The sequence below is a fragment of the Haemaphysalis longicornis genome, unplaced genomic scaffold, assembly GCF_048455015.1.
Source record: "Haemaphysalis longicornis isolate Haplotype H1 unplaced genomic scaffold, Haemaphysalis longicornis Haplotype H1 scaffold_10, whole genome shotgun sequence".
NCBI lineage: Eukaryota > Metazoa > Arthropoda > Arachnida > Ixodida > Ixodidae > Haemaphysalis > Haemaphysalis longicornis.
The window spans coordinates 72,912,163-72,918,615 of NW_027526204.1; the positions used below are offsets into that span (position 1 = coordinate 72,912,163).

The 6,453-nt window shown below is 47.0% G+C and overlaps 2 non-coding genes across 2 annotated transcripts; one reads left to right on the forward strand and one right to left on the reverse strand.

The window, feature by feature from the left end:
* Nucleotides 1-2,350: 2,350 nt before the first annotated feature.
* Trnat-ggu (transfer RNA threonine (anticodon GGU)) lies at nucleotides 2,351-2,423 on the reverse strand. Its single transcript has one exon. It is a non-coding gene; the product is annotated as a tRNA-Thr (tRNA).
* A 1,060-nt stretch (nucleotides 2,424-3,483) lies between these two features.
* Nucleotides 3,484-3,556, forward strand: Trnat-ggu (transfer RNA threonine (anticodon GGU)). The gene has a single exon. It is a non-coding gene; the product is annotated as a tRNA-Thr (tRNA).
* Nucleotides 3,557-6,453: the final 2,897 nt, after the last annotated feature.

Consider the following 6,453-nt stretch of genomic DNA (forward strand, 5'->3'; position numbering starts at 1 on the left):
GTAGTCACAACGTCAGCAGGCGCATATCCGTTATCTCGCCGCTGCCTGAGCTGGCTGCGACGCGCGCCTGTCGCAGCCACGTGAACGCTGCGACTATTGGTAACGCTGGGTCATGTAGTCTTGGACAATGCGTGAGACTGCCCAGTTCGCGTTATCTGTTACAGTAAACGGTCTATTTTTTTTCTTTAAACGTTGTTAACGGAACGTTGAAAGGTAGTTTCAGGAAGTGACAGAAATGCAGAGCGTCTACCCCGCCACTTGGAGACGTTGCTGCATAGACTTCTTCTTAATGCCGCACTAACAAATTCCTATCTACATCGGATCGGCCAGACATCAAGCCCATATTGCGACAATTGTGGTTCACTTGAAACTGTTGAACACATATTACTGGAATGCTCTGCCGCCGTTTACAACATAAAATTGATTGCCTCCACCCTGGACCATTGACATTAAGATTGGTATTTGGGCCATGGACCTCTCCCTCCCCTCAGCGCAAAATCTTGTCTGCGCTATTCGAATTCCTCCAGGACATTGGTGTGTCCACGAAATTGTAGTCGTTCCTCCATCTCAAGAGCCTTTGAACTCAATACCCTGAAGAAGGATCATATTTTTTTTTCACTACTACTACTCTCCTTTTCTTCTCTACACCTACTACCTTTTTCCCTCCCCTCCTTTCCCCGCAGAGTAGCATGCCGGCGAACTGATGTCGGCAAACCTCTCTGCACTTTCCTCTTTAATAAAGAGTTTCTATCTCTCTTGTGTTCGTGGCAGGCATTCAATTAATCTGCATGGGTCTTTCCATGGTTCGGAAGAAAGCAAGAGCGCATCAGACAGGATGGAAAGAGAAGTATAAAAAAACACTTGCGCAAGTGTTTGTCAAGTTCTTTTGGTGTTCCGCCTGATGCGGTGGTTTCTTTCAAACTTGTATTGATCAGCCCAACTTTTCACTCTTGTTTTTGGCGTTATTTTCTGGTAATTACTGGGGTCATTGCTGGAGGTTAATTTTTACCAATTGCTTTAAAAGTTTTTCGGACGTGTCGATTTCGAATAGTGCACAATTGAGTATTCATTGTTCTTTACGTTATCTGTTCATATTAACATTGGAGCTTCTTTTTCACAGCACAAAAAGTGCCCAAAAATGTTCATAAATGATCATACATACGTGCAAAATCTTCTTTGTTAGCTGAATTTCACGGCCGCCAAGGCGTGCAACTACGCACTATTTTATTTATTTATTTGAAGCGCTCACCAACAGTGGTGTGCCTTCTCGGGTGAGGCACTGTGTAAATTAGGAATATAAGGCATACAGAGACAACACATAAGCAAGGGTAGTAAATCAAAAATGGGTAAAATAAATGTGTTGGTATACGGGTGTTTCATTGAGACTAATTAATTTTAAAAAAATGTGGTTTTTGAAGTAAAGCTGTCTTTCTTGCGCTCAGTGATCAAGGGCCGTGGCAGGTGCGAAGCGATATTTATGGAAATAAGTAACCTGACTTGGTAATCACCGTTTTAATTATCCTAAGTTAGGTGCTTGATTGTAATGATTAACTTGTAGAGGATCATGAGTCCATCTCGTATCGATTATTACATTTCCGAAATTGTAACTGCGTGCAGAGGTACAGCGCTCAGAACCTAAGCTCACCAGATGTGCGTAAAGAGCTCCGGGCGGAAGCTGAGCGCCGCGAAGCTGCGCCCTCAGGCTCATGTCACTCGGAGCTGTACATGCCACACGCACGCCGGGCTTTATCTTCAGCCCGAACAGAAGCAAGGGGCACCTGAACATCCGAAAAGCATCTGATAGCCGGATTTCTAGGTTACAAAGTTCCGAGTGAGGGAGTTATTACGTCACAACAATCTTCGGTCGGCCGAAGATAAAAAGCGCTCCGACATTGGGAATGAGCGTCTTGGGTTACTGTGTTGCTGGGGGGGGGGGGGGGGGGGGGGGGAATGGGGGGAGGGGATATACCACTGAAAGTGAACTAAGGGAGGAAATGGAATGTTTTGGCCCAAACGGATAACCGTTGCACCACCGTGGTAACGGAATGACTACCCTGAAAAGAGAATAGAAAGAGCAGAAGACCGCGCTAGCGCTATGAAAGAATGAAATAAAGAAATTAAGCGTAAATGAGTTATTCGGACAGAGCAATAAAAAAGCAGTTGGACTTCCACGGGCAACGCCCTTGACAGGCTGATCATTCATTCAATCATACATACATACATACATACATACATACAGAAAATAAGGGTTGGCAGTCAAGAAAACCTCGGAAAGCAAAGGGGAGGTTGTGGTGAGTCATAGAAAGGGATGAAGAATTTTTTGAGTCGAAAAGAAAGTGGTGAAAAAATGCCCGCCGGGTGGGATCCGAACCCACGACCTCCAGAATACCGGTCTGGTGCGATAACCACTACGCTACCGGCGGGGCTGTATCCCCAGCACTTTCTCGGGTATTTATGTTAAGGTATTTTTGTTTCCTGCACTTGGGGGTGGTAGCCAGCGCCACTCGGACTACTCGGGGTGAAGGGGACCTTCTTTTTAACCCCCGGGCCGTGACTCGAGTGTCTACGACATGTCGAGAGTGGTCGACCAGCGTTGAACCCTCTTAAGCTCCCTTTGGCACCAAGACTGCCAGAACAGAGGCCCTCGCTAAGCATGTAGCGAATCAGAAAATAGCAAATGAGGGGCTCCGTGAAATAAGACAGAAAATAAGGGTTGGCAGTCAAGAAAACCTCGGAAAGCAAAGGGGAGGTTGCGGTGAGTCATAGAAAGAGATGAAGAATTTTTTGAGTCGAAAAGAAAGTGGTGAAAAAACGCCCGCCGGGTGGGATCCGAATCCACGACCTCCAGAATACCGGTCTGGTGCGATAACCACTACGCTACGGGCGGGGCTGTATCCCCAGCACTTTCTTGGGTATTTATGTTAAGGTATTTTTGTTTCCTGCACTTGGGGGTGGTAGCCAGCGCCACTCGGACTACTCGGGGTGAAGGAGACCTTCTTTTTAACCCCCGGGCCGTGACTCGAGTGTCTACGACATGTCAAGAGTGGTCGACCAGCGTTGAACCCTCTTAAGCTCCCTTTGGCACCAAGACTTTTTTTTTCACCATTTTCTTTTCGACTAAAAAAATTCTTCATCTCTTTCTATGACTCACCACAACCTCCCCTTTGCTTTCCGAGGTTTTCTTGACTGCCAACCCTTATTTTCTGTCTTATTTCACGGAGCCCCTCATTTGCTATTTTCTGATTCGCTACATGCTTAGCGAGGGCCTCTGTTCTGGCAGTCTTGGTGCCAAAGGGAGCTTAAGAGGGTTCAACGCTGGTCGACCACTCTCGACATGTCGTAGACACTCGAGTCACGGCCCGGGGGTTAAAAAGAAGGTCCCCTTCACCCCGAGTAGTCCGAGTGGCGCTGGCTACCACCCCCAAGTGCAGGAAACAAAAATACCTTAACATAAATACCCGAGAAAGTGCTGGGGATACAGCCCCGCCGGTAGCGTAGTGGTTATCGCACCAGACCGGTATTCTGGAGGTCGTGGGTTCGGATCCCACCCGGCGGGCATTTTTTCACCACTTTCTTTTCGACTCAAAAAATTCTTCATCCCTTTCTATGACTCACCACAACCTCCCCTTTGCTTTCCGAGGTTTTCTTGACTGCCAACCCTTATTTTCTGTCTTATTTCACGGAGCCCCTCATTTCCTATTTTCTGATTCGCTACATACATGCATACATACATACCTGCGTATGCACATACGTACGTACGTACACTACTAAATTTACGCAGTGTGGACGTATTATGAAAAACTGAGAAAAAACGTGCGATAATTTAAGTAAACCTGCATCACATTTCGTTCAATGTATAACATATGACTTTAGCGTTACGGTAACGTTTACCTAAGCTGTGACGTACGCATTGCACTTGTTACATGCGCTTTCGTCGTTCCGAAATATTTATGCTCACAATAATTTGTTATATTTCTTTACAAAAATAAACAATACAACAAAACGCCTCAAATAAGTGCGCTGCGTAGGATTTGAAGCCGTCTAAATAGAACATCTTGGTACACCAAACACATTTAGCAGAAAAGAACGAAAAGAACGATATAAGAGAGAAATCACCATTGTTACGTATAGCAAGAACAGGTCATAAAAGAGCGTTCTAAGCAGGGCTATGGCTGGATCCCATCCGCAACACCCTGTTTCCCGTTTCGTTTCTCATGCTAAAAACACCGGGCAGCTAGCCAAATTGAATTGTCCAAGAACTCACAAGTCGTCGCAGCAATGGCCACAATTACTACTGTTCGAACCACTATGTGCGTAGCTTATATTGGGCTTAACCGCTTGCATAATAGTGTGATCCGGAAAGTGATAGTTCTTCTTGTTTGGTGATTTTTTGGGACGAAATGTTATCTCGTCGATACTAAGTACAATCGTGTACTTTTCCTTCAAATCCCATGTCGCATTGTACGAAACTTTTCAAAAGCAATACAGCGGTAATAAATTCCAACTAAGCTGTTTCACTATTCGAGAAATGTTATAAATGATGTTATAAATGAGAGTACAAATATGTTTACATGTTAAAAGCGAAGCGGGTGACAACTTTAGGCACCCTTCTTTAGAAGGGCTGATAAAGCTGTAGTTATCGCCGGCACAACGCCGCACAGCGTGATTTTCTCGCCCGCAAGAGATGTGTTTTCAGTTTCTGCTCTGACATTGGTGCGATTTTCTTCATGCGTAACACTCGCAATCGTCGCTGCAGATTTAACACGCATAATTGGGATAGAATTCTCCTTGAAGAAGTCACGTTTCGTGGCTTCCACAGAAGCGCAGCGAACCAAGCTTCTATCCCGCAAACGGCAGGATTGACAACGAATGTTGAGGGAAGCCTGCAGCCCAGTAGGTCCACACACACCCCTTGCCGCTTCCGTAGCTCGCTGCAATGCTCTTCTGTCTGTCGGAGCCATGTAACCGCCGCCGTTTATGCTGGCGGGAAAGTGAATTGTGTATACGCGCTGTCGCGTTTCTGTGTTCTTACCTGTGCGCGTAGATTGATACCAAAGGTTTGGGAAACCTGTAAATACATTTTCTGTCGCCTTCTTAGACGCAGTGGCCTTATCTGTGGGTCGCAGGAAATGAATGTTTCTTTTCATTCGCACCACGAGAAGCACCCTCCTCGCCCTCTTTGCAAGTCGCCGACTTCGTGTTCTCCAGAAAAAACAACCGCATGCAAAAACGCAAAAAGAAACATCTGGGCCAAGTCATGCCGGTATTCATCCCGTACTGATATCTGACATTCTTGGCCACGATCTTCGGTCGTATCAGAGAACGCTCGTGTCATCGCACGACCTATGCATGCCGTCATCGGAGCTATATTTCCTTTCGTGCGGCGGAATAAAGCGTGCTTCGGTGTCCTGGTTGTTTTTACACTGCTAGATTGCAACTACCTGACGCAGCTTTTTGCGGGCGGTACATGATGCCATCTATGAAGCGAAAAAGTGCGAATCTGAGTTGGCGTCGAACTGCTGAACCCTCTTAACTGGGATTCGTGGAGGCGGCGTTCCGAACGCAGCCGCTGCGGTCCCGGGTGGGCTAGAGCGGAGGACGCCGCCGCTGTAGCCTGGCCGTGCATTGGCAGAAAGAAAACGGGGAGGAGCGTCTCTCGAAGGGTGAGACAGCGGAACCTAGCCATCCTTAAGTGCTAGCTCAGCGCTACACCACCGTGCAACACAAGCGCAGACGCCGAAACAATTGGGCACGTGAGCTTGGTGATCCCCATTTATACCGATTGAAACTACTTAGTTTAGTAAGTTTGAGAATTGCGAGAAAGCTGAGGGAACTTTTATAATCGCTGTTTATCAGAACCAGTTGCTGCTTTCGCTTTTTGTAATACTTCTTAAAACACATCCGGATTGGTATTTACCAATATAAAAACGGTATCCCATTCGTGGCAAGCAGTGCGCGAAAGGTAGTGTTTCTCTAGCGGCCAGATGTGTGTATGGGATATCCAATTTTTGTTTTCCCGCCCTGCATACCAATCCCTAACGTATCTCTGCCGTACGGTTACCTCATTCCGTCGGGTCCGGATTATTCAGGAGATGCTGTCGAACAAGTTAATCAAGCCGCGCGAAGGAAGCGCGCAATGGACGCGAAGCTGCGCAAAAACAGGCCCGAAACAACCGTCGCTAAGCGGACGACAAAACCGTCTCGGCGACGCGCCCCCCGGTGTGAGCAGCACGCGGGGAAGGCTGGGTAACAATTCGTGGCGCCATCTACACTGTGATCCGTGAGTGAAAACCGCCCTCCCTCTCCCCAGCCACGTTGGGAGTTTCTTGTCCCGCACGCCACGATGGAACCGTTTTCTGGTAGAGGTAGAAAGCTTTTCTTTAATATCAGCACACAACACCTGCAAAAGAGCGACCCAAAACATCTCACGAAGGTTTATATAATAGCGGGATT